The sequence below is a fragment of the Varanus komodoensis genome, unplaced genomic scaffold, assembly GCF_004798865.1.
Source record: "Varanus komodoensis strain SLA01 unplaced genomic scaffold, ASM479886v1 scaffold9, whole genome shotgun sequence".
NCBI classification, from domain to species: Eukaryota; Metazoa; Chordata; class Lepidosauria; order Squamata; family Varanidae; genus Varanus; species Varanus komodoensis.
Genome location: NW_025336598.1, coordinates 38,025,039 through 38,043,091, shown reverse-complemented (window position 1 = coordinate 38,043,091; position 18,053 = coordinate 38,025,039). Strand labels below are relative to the sequence as shown.

General features: G+C 41.6%; 1 protein-coding gene and 1 long non-coding RNA gene across 3 annotated transcripts in view; one reads left to right on the top strand and one right to left on the bottom strand.

The window, feature by feature from the left end:
* CACNB4 (calcium voltage-gated channel auxiliary subunit beta 4) overlaps positions 1 to 18,053 on the bottom strand; it is a 120,410-nt gene that overhangs the window by 66,783 nt on the left and 35,574 nt on the right. The window lies entirely within an intron of this gene.
* LOC123017267 lies at positions 2,821 to 11,718 on the top strand. Its single transcript, XR_006413567.1, has 2 exons — positions 2,821 to 9,099; positions 11,533 to 11,718. It is a non-coding gene; the product is annotated as an uncharacterized LOC123017267 (long non-coding RNA).

Below are 18,053 nucleotides of genomic sequence, written 5' to 3'. Positions count from 1 at the left end.
TGTCCCTTTCCCTCTCTAGCTCCTCATCACCAGTGATCAGCGATAGTGATTTCCTCAGCCTTCAAAATCAGCTAGTTCTTATCTCAGCTGATGATTCCCTGCTACCTTCCCTCATCATTTGACACTAATAGGAATAAAAGAATTCAAAACTGTACTGGACTGGTTTAAAAATTTGCACATTTGTTGAACTCATTGGGTAAATTACGAATGGCCAAGTTCCAATTTATGGGCACTACAGACACAATTTTCATAAGCAGTTAGAATTCAGAGCTTATAATTGTGGATCTGCTTTTTTGTTTTATTCTCTTTCTTCCATTTTGTTCTTGTGGCTCACCATAACTTAAAGGGCAAGCCCTTGTCCCTTTAATACCAGTCAGTGGAGGGCAACACTTCATGCATTTGATGAAGTCTTGTATATGAAAACATATGCCATTGTTAATCTTTGAGTCTTCAAAATAAGGGGAAGTATAGAAGAGAGCTACTAAACCAAGAAGGTGCTCTCCTATGAGGAAAGGTGGCTATGTGCAAAGACAGCAATGTCTGTAATTATATAGTTTGGGGAAAAGGTTAGGGTTAAGGAGAGACATGGGAGCAGTGTGCAAAAATTATGCATGGTGAAAGGAAACTGAATAGGGAAGCATTTTATCCCCATCCTACAATACTAAAATATGGGGTTATCCCATGTCAGTTGATTGGCAGGAGATTAAGTACAAGTAAAAGGAAGTGCCTCTTCCCTCAGTGTACAGTTAAACTAAAGAATTCACTTCCACAAAATTTAATGATGACCATCAAACTGAGTGCCTTTAAAAGTAGATTGGAAAATTAAGGGAGGAGAAAGTTATGAATGGTTACTAGTCCCGATGGCTATATACTGCCTCTAATATTAGAGGCAATATGTGGGGGCTGCCTATGGGCAGCAAGTTGACCAACATGTGACAAGAACACTAGAAGAAGTTTGCTCCAGCATGGCTCTTCTTAGAGCATTAAAGTGCTATAAGATCCTTCGTTGTTTTTACTGTAAGAAACCTGTCCCTCTCAAAATTGTTGGAACTGTTAGGTACTTCCATAAAAACAAAACATTGTCTATCGTTTGTACCTATTATTCTGGAAATTATTGTACCATGGGTAACAAAGCTGTGGCCCAAGAAAGTTGAAGTACTCCCATTTTTCACCTCCAGAAGTTGCATTCATGAAGATTCCAAAGACAACCAACTTCATGTGGAATTACAAGTTTTCTGTCATTTGAAAATTATGTGAACCTGTCATGCCCCCAGGCTCAGAGCCACTGGTTGCTGCCCTTCAGGGAGAACTGTGGACACCATACACCATTCAGAGTTCAGGATGCAGCCCTCTGCTCAAGCTTTCCCATAGACTGTGGATATGACCCTCAACCGCACTTCAGCAAGAACCTAAAAATAACCGCAGGCCCTCTGTGGGCTACTGCTCACATCCTGCAGGGTTAGGAGTCACTGGACGTTCTGGACCTGCCCTTTTAAAAAAAGGCTCTGTTATTTATAGTCCCTTGCTGGGACAACAGCTCTGCTTGTAAGGAGACAGTCCAGCCAGTATCTGGGCAGTACGCTGGGTGGAATCAGACGTCACACATGGGAACACTGAAGGGACCACATAACATGCAGCACTGTGCAACAGTAAATGCAACAGTCTGTGTTCCAACAATGCTTGAAAAAGCTGCCTGTCTCGTTAAACCACACTAAAAAGGTATAGATGCTTTTATAAGCCACACAACTGCAATTCATTAAGTACGTCCTACCAACCATCTAAACTAAAGCAAGAGCATCATGCTAGAAAATACACATGCTCCTGACAAGGGCTTCCGAGGGATAGAGCAGAAGTCTGTGCGTAACTAGCTGAGCTCTGGAATTTTGAAGATGGGTCTGAATGGGCTCCAAAGATAACAGCTGATTAATTAATGTCCATAAAGTACTTGGAAGATGTAAAGGCCTATAAAAATGCCAGAGATTATTGCTACTCTTTTACTGGCTAATGGCAGGTGAAAGAAATATTATGACCCAAAGATAATAAATCAAAGGCATACTAAACACTACAATATAGAGTGTAAGAATGCTGGCTTTCTTCCTAGCTATTGCTCCGCCATGTACACAATAATGCATCTAGAGCATACAGGAAGATCCCCAAGCCCACTGTTGCCCCCAGGCCTCACCACTCCTAAATGCAGAGATTCTAGCTCACAAGAGAAGGGTATGGAGCTGCATGTCCAGTTATGGGTCAAGTGATTTTGTCTTTTTGATTCACCCTTTTTCATAGAGAAAGAGAACCTACTAGACAATATGACATCTTGCTTGCTTGCCTGCTTGCTTTCTTATTCTCCCAGACATTACAAAATTGCTAAAGGCACTTCATTTCCCTTTCTAGGAAGAGTCAGGCCACCCCAATCAGAGCATTAAAAAATATCTGCAAGCTGCTAAAATGTAAGTCTGGGGCTTTACTTTAAAAAACAAAACCAGATCTAGGGAGATAAAACCGCTGCTTCCATAAATAACTGGCTTCTGTGATCCTTGAGATTTTTCTAAAGGAGTAATTCCATCTTTGAAAAGCCACATGCCAACATTTCCTCATAAATAGAATTTATTATTAAGGCAACATATGGGTCTATATTTTTTGAGATGCACTTGGCATCCAGCAATTCCCTTTGTGGCACTTATTGTACAACATACTTTACTTCTCTGAAGCTGAGCTGCCTGCCTCCGGGTAGCAAATTACTGCATAGAAATTATTTGGAGTCTCTGCCTGATCAGATTCTTGATGCAAGAAGAATCTGGGACACTTTTAAAGGCACTCATTGCTGCCTGCATCAACCCTTGTGAGCTGCGGTTGCAAGTTTGATTTTGTCAGGCATTTCACACTTATTTCCCATAATATCATCAACTCTCAAGACAGACAATCTGGTTTTCCTCTTGCTGTGTTTAATCTCACCATCTGTGAGGAACAAGTTTGAAAGTATGGCACCATCGTTAAACAAAATGTGCAGAACTCTGTATCAACAATATATAAGGATATGGCAGTAACACAAAGCTCTCACTGTTGCATGGACTGAGAAAGGGAAAAATGTGTTTTCTATTTTCCTGACAATGAAAAAAAACCCGACATGGTTTAGGAGTGTGGAACCTCCATCTCTTAAGTGAACTGTTTGTAATCCCTGTTTTAATAAAATAATGACATGTATACTTATAAGTATCATAACTATACCAATATAGTAGTATTGTAGGGGCTGGTGATATGTTTCTTCAATCTATAGTGTGTAAGTTTCAATTTAATTATAGTAAGTAATGTATATATTTGTAAGCCGTCCCGAGGCTTTTTGCGAAGGGGGCGGCACAAAAACGCTTTAAATAAATAAATAAATAAATAAAATATTTCCATTTTTCTCCAAACTTCCTGTTTTGCTCAGAAAAAGAATTTTGAAAAGATTTTTGTTAGCCCCTTTCAATAGCTACAAAATTTTAGGATGTTTCCCAATAAATGGATTCACTGCATTAAATTATACAAGAACATATTTTCCATCACAAAATCTTAAAATAGCAGAATTGGAAAGGGCCAAAGTGGCCACTGGATCCAACCCCCTGCTGTTGCAGGTCACCGATTTACACCATCCCACTCAGATGACTGATCAGTTTCATCACTGCTATGCTGCAGAGATTGGGTATACAGTAAGACTCTTGGTGAAGCTGTGTCAAATCCTTCTCTAGAAAACAGTGACAGCTATGAGTACATTACATATTCCAGGTGGCTGCCACCAGGGGTGGGGAAAGCCAGAGGCTTCTAGCTCAGTCAATCTGAAGTGCAGTAGTTTTGATTTCTAAATTTCTATGCAGTCTTGTTTATTTCTATTACATGTCATGTGCTTGGATATCTATGAAGCATGAAATTCAAGAAGACTCATATGTGGGCATCAAACCAGGCAAGCATTATTTTGTTTGGTTCTTCCTTTAAAGTTATACAAAGACCTCTGGGTGTTTGCAGCTCAGCCTTGCTTTTGTTCAGGAAGGTTCATCAACCAAGCTCAACTGGAAGCAATAAACGCTGAATAACTCATTATGTTCATCATGAATTTATGGCAGTGTTTAGTAACAACAGCAAAGCATCATTTCTCCTCTTGCAATCTGATTCAGAGTGGAAGACAAAGGGGCAAACAAATTGTTCCAAAAGCTATCCGTGTTGCAAAGCAATGAAAATATAGTTCCAAATGTGTTGTCTTTTGTACAACAGCCAGCAAGCAGTTACTGCTTAGAAATCCTGTTATCAGCTAGGTTCAGATCAGGTGGAAACCAAAGTGCGGAGGGAGAGGAGGGAATGAGGTCAAAGAGAAAAGGACCTCAAAGTAAAGAGAGAAAGTGGTCATAGAAATGGAATTGGCCCATGTAAGGATCTTTCCTCCTAAAGTCCAGATCATTTGCATAGACTGCTGCAGAGACAATATTAGAGCAGCCAAGCATCTCTCTGTAAACAAATCTTATCATGTGGAGTAACAATGAACACATGTAGAGGGAAGTAGCACTGTGGCAGCAGAATCAACCCCTGACATCTTGCCAGGCCTAGTTCCAGTGCTGCTGTGAGCACTACAGTTTCGGAATCAGAATCTGATGCAGAAAGGTCTGGCGCCCAGGGCAGTCATGAGATGCTTGGAAACTGAGAGCTGGAGTATGCCTGACTTCCCATCTGATTGCAGGTGGAAGAAGGGTGCTACTCCCTATCAGCCACAGCTACAAGATTGAACCATGAGTCAGAGATCCGATTTACAGTCTGAGAAATCTTGTGTGGGAATGGAGAATTAGGAAAAATCTGCAGGGGAAAAGGCCAGCAATGTGTGTGTGTGGGGGGGGGGGGCACCTAGTTGAGGCATCAAATGAACAGGGCATAATGTTATGCATCCTGCTAATAGGGTGGCTTTTATACAAATCTAATAACTAAATCAATGGGCAGCGCAGAGATGCTTTAAATACAGTGCTTGCTTATGCACCTGATTCCTGTTATGATAGACTACCAGAAGGGAGTTTTTAGTAGCCCCTCCCCTGCAGTCAAACTGATGCAGAAATATGGAGTTGTTGCTGAAATCAACTTCTTAAGTGCCAAAAATTTTTTTTTGCCTGACTTACTGTGCATCTCACAATTCTGTCTGCTTCAAACCATGTACCATTAAGACTCTATGCACTGCTGGACATTGGACTCTGTGAGCTTCCTCGCCTAGGGACCTTCCTTTGAAGGAAGCAACACACCTTTTACTTATGCCACCTGATTTATCAGGACAGTAACAGGAAATCATTGCCATGAACCCTGCAAGGCTGGTCTCTGCTACCTCATCTGCTGTAATAGAGTTTCACTGTTCTTAGTAAGCCGTGCCAACACGCCAGAAAGCTGGAACTAATACAGATTCATTAGAACAATTCAGCAGAGCCGTCACACATAGCTGCATGCTGAAAGGCTGTCTACATGTAACTGGGAATACTGGGGTTGGGGGTCCCTTGAGATAATAAATGTATCTGTATGTGTGTGTGTATGTGTGTGTGTATATATATAAATATATATTGGGGACCTACTGCCACAAGACCACTTACCTACTCTGTGAGAGTTTTTATCCCAATGTGAATATATGAAAAAGACTTGTTATCTGAACCCAGATGGGAAGTTAAACATGATCACTGGTTTTCTTATATGAATGATGTTAAAAATTCAGAGATAGAATATTCTCTCAGTCCTCTCAGTTGTGGGGTAGAAATAACCTCTGTCACTAGGTCTGAGGCAAAAGATGATCTTTTATTTTATACTAATAATTAGATAAACTATAATAGAGTTCATAAATTTTGTGAAAATTATAATTTTACCCTGATCCATAACACAGACAAACATGGGGTCACATCTGCATTTGCCTGGCAGCACAACACTTTGCCTTATCTGAAGGGGGAATCGTTCCAAGCAGCTCCCTCCATCGAACCTCAATAGCCTTTCATGAGAGACCAGCTGGAGTTGGCTCCCCCAACTCTCAGGAGCATCAGGATTGCCACAACAAAAGGCAGGGTTGTAGATTTGTGCCCCGGTGAAATTTCCATGGAATGACACCAGGAATGTTTTCTCACAACATCTGCAGCTTAAAAGTGATTCTATTGACGTGTGCTTGTTACAATTCATTTCTGAGTAATGGGGACTTTTCTTCCAATTGGAATTGCATGTGGAGGTTTTATTTATTAGATTTGAATCAAGCACATGGGGATCTTAAATTTTTTTAAATCAAGCTAAGAATCCTCCCACTACACTAAACCTCTCTAACATACACACACCCCTCTTAACAGGCCCTATCTTGTCTTTGGCCCATACTTCCTTAATCCATCTCCCACATAAACAATGTCTCTTTCATCAGAAATATATTCAACACTTGATATAAAACCACTAGCCCCAACAGATCCACTAACATTGCCCAGTAAAACAATGTAAACTCATCGACCAGTGGCTCAGTACCAGGACAGATGCTTCAGTGATTACTAGTGAAGACACCAAAGAGTATCAGAATTTAATCATCTAAACGTGTTATGAAAGGCTTTCCTAGCAGGATAATGAAAATAGACTGTTTATGCTGAAATACTCAAAAGCCAACATTCTCATTAGCACAAGAGTTTAAAAAAATCATTTTAGGAATAATACACAATCATGAAAAGATCGCTATTATTAGCATTCACTGTCAACACAAAGTGGGTTTATTTCATGGGAGTGTCCTTTGAGGGGGAAGAGAATTCAGGCAAAAAAAGTGCTTCCTGTTGAAATGTTTTCATTCGTGATTAAATTGGGCAACTTAAATGAATGCTGGGCGGTGAATTGGGCAGTCAATGTTCCCACTGTCAGCTGACAAGTCTTAAATGTTACGTAACCAGGGAAGCGACTCAGGAATGAAACATGACTTGTAGAATCCACAGGGGCTCTGTGGTCAGGGCCAGATTTGCCATGCAACAGGATGCAGTCAACTGCTTCAGGTGGCACCATGAGGGGGTATAGATGAAATCAGATGAACTGACATATGACTGGTAATGCAAGATTTTTTAAAGTGTTGATTCTAGCAGGGTGTTACCATGAGTTCTGCTGTAATTTTTAATTCATTGTTTAATGAAGGATGTCTTCTTAGAAATTTTGCCTTTCACGGGTTTGTTCTGTATATCTGTTCAATATTGTTAAAAATGTACAGTTTCTAACAACAATAACCACCTGATTCACACAACACAAAACCTGCTGTGCATAACCAGCCTTGGTGGGTTATTGTGTTGTCCAAACCCAGCACAGGTTCTGCCAGGTGGCTACTTTTTCATCGATCAGGTCACTTTGAGAGTCCACACCTTGTTTATGGTTGTTCTTGCACACATTAGGTTGTTGGGAACAGATGCAGAGCCATTTGGCAGGAGCAGCAGACCCTCCTGCCACTCCCTTTTGTGATCTTGCCAGCGACCGGCCTTCCACAGACGCTGAAATGGCATTTTGGAAAGACAGTCATTTGTTCCTTGGCTTCTTTTTCATTTCTCAGTGCCTCAAAAATACACAAGAGTGCATAGTAAAATTCTTATAACTGTGTGTGTGATAGATTGTTTTTGCAAGTGCACACTTACAGCTATTCCATATGTACAGTTGTTGCTGGTCATCTTTCTTGTCTGGTTCAGCTGTCAAAGAGAGGAGACTGCTTATGTGCAAATTTCTGCACAGGAGGAAGGTGGAGGAGAACAAGTCATATTACTGTGGGCTGTTCAGTGACTTACTGGTTTCTTCACTGTGGCTTGTTCATATGGTGGCTTAGCATGAAGTGCAAAGTCATGCAACCTCTGAAGCTACAGGTTAAGATGTTGCTTTTTATTTTACTGCAAACAATTGGAAATTCTTTTAATACTATGCAGCAAGAGAATATATTGCAATTGTTTGTGTTCAAGTGCATTTTTATTTTTCTATTCTGTATTCAGTGATGTTAATTAGTGCCCATGAGGGAGGACATGTTGAGCCTATAAATCTTCTGGATGTGGAGTTCCTCTTGCCTTTTCCTAAAAGTCTTGTGTTCGCACTATTATGTGTTGTAGGCATGCACAAACTGGCCCTCAGGTGTCTTGGCATGCAGCTCCCCATCTGCCATAGTCAGCATAGTCAATTATGAGGATTTCTGGGGGTCTAGAACAAAACATCTGGAGGGGTACAAGTTGCCCATCTGTGATCCACAGCTATAGAAGAACTGACACATTTTGGCTTACCTAACCATTATAGCTAGTTATCGGAGCTTCCCTTGTCTTTCTTCTCCACCAGTGATCCATAATATTCAGGAAAAAGGTATAAGCTTTTCACCCCATACAGCCTGGGATGTGGCTTCAAAGACACTTGTCTCCCAGCCTTATTCTATCTTATCTTATCTTATCTTATCTCCAAGTCCTTTGGAAGGAGAGAGACATTCACTCACCTCAGGCTGTGCTGAGATACTTTCAGAAGTGATGAGGATGAAGATCTCTTGTCACCTCTAGCTGCCTGACAGCCCAACATGAGTGAACTGCCAGTCCTTTGGGAGGATGTAGGAGGAAAACCATCACCTCCTCACCCTGGAAGCACCCAGCATCTCTTGCCACTCCCAAGTCCAGAGCAATTGCTTCTCTATAAGAAGCCATTACAAAGCTACCCAATAATATATTTGGTATTACATTTCATTCCAATTACAGGCCAAGGTGATTTCTGTAGCCCCTTCACCCCAAGCTGGACAATATCACCAGACACACTCTCTGAGCGTGTTGCTGCTGCTCAAGTTCGCACAGAGAGAGACAGACACAAGCACAGTCACTCTTTAATCTCTCAGTGTTTTCACCATCACATGGTTGAGCTTACATAAACCACGTTCTAGTCATTTCAGATAAAGTCGTTCTCTTCTCGACCAGCACTGTTTCAAAGTACTTATTCTTTTGCCCCTGTTGTTCCAGCGATCTGAACTTTTATCTCTACAAACAAAATGAAAGAACTTCGAAAATAGTAACTCTGATAGCCCAACTTGTCTAAGATTCCCTGCACTAAATATGCTTACTTGGCTGGCAGTTTCTTCACTGGAATTCGTTTCCCGTGAGTATGAATGCAAGGTTTGTTTTTAAAATCTAATATTGATATATAGCTGCTATACAATATACCAAAATTTAGCTTTTTAAGTTATTGTAATTTGTATATGTGTTTTAAATTTGGTTTTAAATTTTGTATGGCAACCTCTTTGATGTTTTATAATGTGGTGTATTTTATACAGTTTTTTTAATGTGTTGGTGTAAACTGCCAGAGAGCTTTGGCTATTGGGAAGTATGGAAATGAAATAAATAAATTTGCCACAATATCAGTGAATGGTAAATACTCTGAGCAACAGTGATGTTGTGATACATAAGGCAGGCACAATCTGAGAAGTATTATTCCATAGAGCAGTCATGCCCAAAACAGATCATAAAAGTCTATTTAATATGTCTCATTCAGTTTCAAGTGAAATGCTCTCAAGTCCTAACATAATGCAGTATCTAGCACCTCAGATCTTTATAGTATACAACATTGTGAGCCACAACAGACCTTACTTGACATGTATGTCAAGCAGTCTTCTTTTTTAGAGTAGGCACAGGAGGCCCAATTCAGACCTTAAAAGTCCCCATGCCCCAATATGCTAAGGTTCTAATCCAGATCAGAGGCTCTGCACCTCCCATACTGTAAAAAAAAGAAGGCATTTTTATTTTATTGCATTAATTTGTTGTAAAACATTCCGAGATGTCTGTGATGGGACGGTATAGAAAAGTTTTAAATAAATAAAATAAATAAATAGCTGCTGCCAGGCTATAATAACTGGCCCTGAGATAAGGAGAGGTAATTTGGCCCCTTGCCCATGCTGGCAGTTGAAATTAAGCATGCTTGGTGTGTGAGAGGATGGGAGAGAGACAACAAAGGCATGTGAGGGGCAGGAGGGCAGCCTCATCTTTAAAGGGGAATGAACCGGATATGGAGAAAGGAGGAGAGAAGATGAAGGAATGGCAGGATAGAGAAAGACTACAATGAGAAGCCCTAGAGAAGGAGGTGAGGAAATTTGAAGGATGCTGGAATGGATGGTCCCCCATCTTACCCGATGATGTGCAAGGGCTCTAGGTCAAAGAATGAAGCCTGTCTGAGCCCTTGCCTCAGTGAGAGTGTAGCATACTCCGAGGGGTCTGGACCTTGTGGAAAGGCCCAGATATACCCTATACTTGGTGACAAAACCTCTAGAGGTCCTGTAACTCACCATTTGGGAATGTCTGTATCAGGAAACAGAACTGCTTCACAGAGCTGCCTGTTACCCAATCCACAAAAGAGTTGAGTGATCTCATGGCTTTCCCTTATCTTTTATAAGTCTTATACTTCAGGTTCTGTATCGCCTGAAGTGCCTGATCCTATCTAATCTTGGAAGCTAAGCAGGGTTGGGCTTGATTGAAATCTGGATGGTGATTTAAAATGTTGTGAACCACCCAGACAGCTTCCCGTATAGAAATGTAACATGACAATAGTGGTGGTGGTGGTGGTGATGGTGGTACTAGTAATGTCATACATCTTTCCTTCCAGCACATTCCCACATATCTTAAACTTTGGAGGGAAAAATTATCATTCAGTTCTGAAGGTCTATTTTCCCCTTCCGCAAATTAAAATCCTTTTAAAAAATCTGGCATTCAAAACATAATTAAACATTATAAGAACACAGAAAGGAAAGCATACCTGATCACAGAAAAAAAATCATTTTCACCAAGAAAGTAAATGTCTGTTTTGGACAATATTCACTTTCTGTGAAGTGGGAAATCATCTCATTTATTCAGTTATTCCCTGGTGCCACATAACTGAGGAGGTTCATATAATTACTTTCTTTTGTGTTGTTAATTATTTACAGCTTCTGTATCAGAAGTGCAGAACCTCAGGCATGGGGGCTAAATCTGGGTCTCCCAAAATCTTTGTCCAACCCAACCTCTTTTCCCAAACCCCTTTTCACCAGACTGATTGTTTGGTGGTTTCCTGAACTTTCTGCATTCTGAAAGGTGGGAATGCCTCTTTTCAGGCTTAATTATTGGCAGCAAGAGCTTTCAACAAAAAGATGCTGGCATTAAAAAATGCCACTGCCCCTTTTGCTTTCAACTCTGGAACAAAGCCTCTCAAGAGCATATCCAAAATGGAATTTAGTCCTCAGGCTAAAAGAGGTTCAGCACGCCAGTTCCCCATAATCTAAGACTCAATGTTGTCAGGTTGTGTTGTCAGACTTGAGTAGCTGCTTGAGTAGAAATGCATCCATTTTACCATTCAGCCTTGGCTCTGTGGTTTAAAGTAAACACCAATCTCTCGCTTTCTTTATGCCCATTCATTTATCTGACCAATCACCCAGGAAGCAGAAAGGAAGAGACAAGGTAATTAAGGGTATGCATGCTAAGCTGAAAGTTAGCAAGACTTCCTTCAGAGTAAACATGCACAGAATTGCACGGTAAGGATTATATCTAATTTGGTCTGTTTCATCAGGGAATGGAAACTGCTGAAAGAATGAATCTCCACATCACCCCATTACAGTCTGTAAATCAAGGATCTGGAGTTACACAGGTGGAATGAGAGCAAGATCTCCTGTTGTTTGAGTGGACGTCTACTTGCACGATGTTAGATTCGTCTGTCTACAAATGCATAAACTACAGTAGTAAAGTACTGACTGCCCTTTTGTGGTCAGGGATTCTATAAATTCAAGCAGCATACTGTCAGCAGCAAGCAATAAATTGAACTCTTGACCAAATAACAACAGAGACCAGGCCCAGCATCAGCTGTTGGCATGTCTCAACAGCTGCTGAGGGCCCCAGGTTCAGAAGGATCCCTTCTGCTCCAGCTGTCACTGTCATCCTCCTTTCATTCCTGGCCAACTCTGCTGATGAAATGAAGCACCATGGCCAAGTCCGCAGGCTCTGCAGTGCCCCATTTTAAAAGAAAAAAATGTTTATCATTCGAGTGGCATTGCTCTAACCAATAAGACACGGCTGGGGTGTGTGTGGGGGTGTTAAACAGCCAATGAGGACACAAAGTGGTCTTTACATCATTGCTGTGCTCTCATTCATCTTCCATGAATGCAGTATCTTACTGGTTCAGAAGTTTGCCACTCAAAAGAGAAATAAAAGAAATACGCTTTTAAAAGTACATGCAACACGGACCTGAAGGCTTGACGGGAGGAAAAACTAGAGCCACCACTGCCAACCCCTTGGCTTAAAAAAAAGGTGGAGTAATGGATGGAAGAAGGGAGGGAAGGAGGGAAGACAGGTCGGCAGCTGGGGATTTTGGTGATGCCTTTGTCCAGGCAGTTTGCCAGCAGTCCTTTCATGAGCGGGGGAATGGTGAGCAGGGGACAGATGGGAAGCTTTAGCAATGAGGGACAGAGTGGGAGTAGAGGCCCATCAGCAGCACTATGCCAAAGGCCCAGTGGAGTCTGGCACTAGCCCTGCCGGAGTTGGCCAACTTATGATAGTTAAGGTGCAGCTGGGACACAGGGCAGGAGTGGTGGTCAGGCAAAAGCAAGTGGCCTGCTGCGTGCAAAAAGGAGGAAGCCCAGCAAGCAGACTGGGTGGCGGCGGCTGGTGATGCCCCTAGCAGGCTGCTTTAAAAAGCAGGCCAGTTGCTCTCTTGCTGCAGAAAGTGCCTCAGGGTAGGGCACCTGGTAGAGCGCTCCAGAACACCTCTTGGAAGAGGAAGGTAAACAGCAGCAGGCCCTCCTGGCAGAGGTGAGAGTGGGGAAACAGGGGCAGATCCCTGATTTTCCTACTCCACTCCCTGTTGAGGATGCATCACCTTAGAATCATAAAATCATGGAATAGTGGAAGGGGCCAAGAAGACCATCAGGTCCAACCACCACCACCCTGCCACATGCAGGATTGCAAGTTAAACCATTTCTCTCAGATGGCTGTCCAGCTGTTTGTAACTGCCCATTCAAGAGCAATTCACCTCCAAATACTTTGTATTACCACAGGGATAGGTCACAGTAATATAACATTGCTTTAAAAAAAGCTATTCACCACCCCCACAAGCTAGGGTGAAGCTTGCAGCCAAGCTCAGAGGGAAGAAGAAAATCTGTGGGATTGACAGATGATGTCATCATTCCTACTAATAAAAAAAAGTCCTGGTTCTTTGACCCTGTGAGTCCTGGCTCCATTACAGCATTACTTGCACCCCAAGATTTTGCTAATTAATTATGCTGCAGATTTCCTGTAAGAGATTTGATATTTAGAAACACGAAGCAAGAAAACATGACACTTCATCTTGGAACAGTGAGTAAGAAGTCCTCAGATGGCCTTTAAAATATTATTGTACGTGTTTTTTGAGGTAAGCAAGTGAATCTACAGGAACACTGCATATACCTAGGGGGGGAAGCATTAAGAACCATGAAGGGAAAAAAATCCAAGAGCTGCTTAGTATGGAAAAAAATGCAGGAGTTGGAAGAGCAAAAGAGATATTTTTAATTCCGTCACTCAGACAACAGATACTGGTATGGTAGGTAGGGAAAGAAATGTGAAAAAAAAAATCTCAAAACCATGAGGGTATGACAAAAGGGAGTAAGGATCTTATTTGTTAAAAGATTTAAGATTGTACAATGTTCTTCTGTGTTTAAAAAAGTCCAGAGATAGCGACTATTTAAATACATAAAAGAAGTCCATACAGTTGCTCACACACCCCTGCTTTTGTTATGTTCATTTAACTTTTCATCAGTTCAAGTTTCAAATGAACAGAAATTTGTATGCCACTTTTTAAAGCTTTCCCAAGGTAGTTCACAGAAAGTAGTTGACAGAAAGTTTTCCAAGGTCATTTTTAATAACCAAAAATACAATATTAATAACTAAAATACTAAATATTAATGAAAATTTAAAAAACAAAAAGCAGCACAAAATACATGGGTTTCAGCCATAATTTATTCAGCAATAAAGCCAATGTAGAATCAATAACAGCACAATTTCAAACAGATGAAAAAGAGCAGTATGAAATTAAAAGCAGCCCAACTTCTGTATCCAAAGTCAGATTAAAATTATTAAAATGTCTTTATGGGACTGCCTTCATTTCTCCTGACCTTCTCAAGCACAGAATGACCCACTGAGCTGGTGCTCTTTCTTTTCTGCTATTATTATACTGATTATCATTATTACTGTTATTAGTATCATCACTTATGTACTAACACCAACTTCTTTTGTGTCTGGAAGAGACATTTTTCCAGGAAGCATGTTGTTCTCAGCAATAACACAGGTATACCTACTATAGCAGAAAGCTGCTCAGATCAGACTCGCTTCCCAATACTTATGCCTCCACAAACCACAGCCAATGCATTGTATATTCTAGCCTGCCAGGTGCGAAGAAGCTTTTTGCGGGTGGGAACTGTCAGATTCCCTAGCTTCAGCTCCCCAGACTAGCACTCCCACAGCATTCATGGGGGACTTGTCAGGAATCAAGCCCCAAGTGCTATGCAAACAGTGCAAGCCTGGAGTTGCACCAGGCAGGGAAAAAGGTTTGTCACTGGGAAATGCTGCCTGGCACAACCACTTGCAGTGCCCCTCTTCTGCATACTGCGGCTCTTCTTTGGGCAGCTGTACCTGATGGGAAGGCTGAGCAACTGGGGGTCTACAAGCCTTTGTGTACTTTCTCTTGGCTCAGCTCACTTTACAGGACTGGGCCCAAGCAGGACAGGAAGTCCACGGATGCTAGGGGGACAGATTCTGAATGGGTTTGTCTGAACCCTGCTTCCAGGTGCCTAGCAATGACCTCCTGCCTTATTACATACATATTTGGCAGCTCTCAGTTTGGTGGTTTGCTCTGAATAATACTATATATTACAGAAGCTAGCAAAATGTTGTTAGGTAATTATTATATACTGGAGGAGGATAAGATGGAGGAGGAGACGTAAGCTGCCTTCAGCCCTTTATAGGAAAAAGGCAGGATATAAATCAATCAATCAATAAATAAAATATACTTGTGTTTTTTAAAAAGCAAGGGATTAGATGATGTAAAATTAAAATTCAAGGATGGCAACATTCTTGTATTATTGTTTACTTCAAGAGGGATGTGTGCATGTTTTGTTTTTATAAACGTGCTCTGCAGCCATTAAGACTCCCAGAGAAGCTTGCAAATGATTGGTTAAAAAAGGCAGTCCCAGCCTAGATGCTTACAATCTAAAAGACCCAACCTACAAGGAAAGAAAGAGCAGGAGGGGAAAGAACTAGGTTTTTCAAGCAGGGCCTGTAGAATGGGCCTGCGTCCTTCTCTCATCTCTATGTTACAGCCAACTGGAATGGCTACCTCTTCGAGGATGTTTATTGTGCCTCAAATACAGAAAGCAGCTTCATTCTGCTTTGCTGTCCATCACTGCACAACAAGCAACATTTAAGAGAACACAAGCTCCACTTTCTGATTTCAGGTTAAGCATCTCTGTTAACAAGAAATGTCTTTAAAATCGACTGCTTTTTAATAGGACCATCACTGAAAAACAATAAACATGGGACCACATGATGCCATCTTTATAGAGCCACTCTTCAGAGAGACAGGCATTTTAATGAGTCACTAAATTTCTAGGTAAGACAAATACTTAATGAAACAGATATATTTAGAAGGAACTTTGTCTTTTTCCCATTAAGATGAAATGAGTTTCCAAACCATTTTCTGAAACATAGCATTAACAGTTGGAAGCAAATGCGACAAAAGACTAAAGGCCCCTGCGTCTTCGGTCCTTATTGTGGTAGGAGTGGAAAACTCTCTGCAATATGATGGGATCGGTCTCTTGCCACCCACAGTCTCTTTGCAGGTAGCCTGTAAGAGTGCCAAGAACCCAGGTGTGGTAGGAAGCTCCTGGATGCTGAGGTTTCTCTTTGTTCCTATGATGTGACTTGATACGGCTGACCAAGGAACGAGGCTGATGCCAGCCAATAAGAGAGCTTTACAAAAGCAAGTGCAGAATGGCTGATGTTCTCCTGCTGCTCTGGCAGGAGCCAGCTTCCTGCTGTGGATGAGGGTGTGAACAAACATCTGCATGAGAAACTGAGACAAGCCCTAGCAGGGGGACAAACCCACCACCAGAGTGAGGTTGCCCACAAAGTCTTTTTAGAAGCAAGTTTCTGCCTTGGCTCCTAACAGAGCACAAGCAGCTCGAGCGCTACTGCTGTGGTGGATGACTAGAGGCCCTTCTGAAGTTTTACCCTACAGTTCCCATTATCTCTTACCATTGGTTATGCTAGCTAGGGCTATAGTGTGGTGTAGTGGTTAAAAGTGCAGGACTGGGGCTCAGGCAATCTGAGTTCTAGTCTCCAACTCAGCCATGTAGCTCACTGGGTGACTCTGGGCACTCACGGACTCTCAGCCCAACCTACCTCACAAGGTTGTTGTTGAGAGGATAAGATTGAGAGGAAGAGAATTATGTAAGCTGCCTTGAGTTCCTTGAAAGGAAAAAAGGCAGGATATAAATATAATACACACATAGATACCTGGGCAGTTAGAGGTTGCCTACCGCTGCCTAACTGAAGTTATCACTGGAATGGCAGCATCACCGTTATGAAAAGGGGCATAGAAGACACCAGTGTTTAGTGATCTGAGCTGATATTTTCATTAACTGAAGACACAAATATGCATGAATCATTCTCCAGAGGCAATACATTAGAGCCAGCAACTGTAACATGACGCTAAATGAAAAAAGGAAGGCGAAGCAAAACTACTTTGGGGGCCTCAGCAGGATCCTTTTCCTATCATGAATCCCAAGTATTGAAATGCTCCCTCCCAGCATATCCCAGCACACCCCTGAAAGGACACGCTTTGTCCTCTACCAAGTTTGATTCCCTAGTCAAAAAACCTAGGCAGACTGTCACCTAAACAACACACATTATACACAAGGCCAGCTGCCTAACCAGTTTGCACTGAGCTGTGCTTTCAGAATTAAATGCTTGTTAATTAGTTCCTTCTATATGCTTGGTAATCTTATTAAGGCAGTTCATTAGGTATCTCAGCAATTTGAAAATTACTAGGTGACAGCATGTTTTCCTTTTGTGAATGCTAATTATTAGAAAATAGGGCAATTATTCAAGGATTGCTTTTCATCATCCCATGCCCCCCTCCCCCCACTGACTTTATATATTTTGTAGCTGCATTTTATTTTTTGAAAATGGTCTATCTTCATAACTTTGGGAAGAAGTTTCTAAAAATATCCATCAGCAAATCACAACTACTACCTGTAATAATTAGCTGTAGACACTGTAATATTCCTTTTGCTTTAGCCATATATGTGGGGTTACCCACAGACTTCAGATACACAGAGGGGAGATGGCAAGAGTAAAAAGAAAACAGCAGAAGACTTTGGCAAGGGAAGTAACAACCCTCATTGCTCAATGATGAAAAATTGCTAAAGCCCACTCATCTTTGACAGGCAGCATCTGCTTGGCAAACAACAGTTTTGGATCAAACAGCTCAGCTCAAGACTGGGCTTATAGATCCCTCAAGAAATTCACAGGCTACCTGAGCCATCTCTGTGCAGGAAAATAGAAACATACTCATGTATGCTGGGCCAGCATGATAGCAAATAAGGACTGAAGGTTTCCCTTGACATACACACAGTGATGAAAAAATGCGTACAACAAGACACAAGGAAATTTGCAAACATGCATGTGTGTTGCTTTCCCCTTGACAATGAACAAGAACGCTGACTGAAAAATCATCAGGCATTTGCTCACACGTGCTTTGAAGGGACACCTAGGAACAGACAGCAAATCCAATTTTTTACAATGATAGAAGAGAAAGAAAAGCTCTCTCTGCTCAAACTGACAGTTGCCCTGGGACAGCAGTGCAGAAGGGAAGCACACTCTGGCTTCTCTCATCATGCCAGGGGTCTCAAGCCACAGGAAAGATGCATGCCTTGCTTCCCAGGAATAACATCAAGCCAAAGGTCATGGGCAGGTCTTTCCCCTGCTTTTCCCTCTCCAGAAGATGCTGAAGAAACTTTAAAAACACAGGCCTTTATCTGAGGTCTCCGGGTTACAAAACAACAT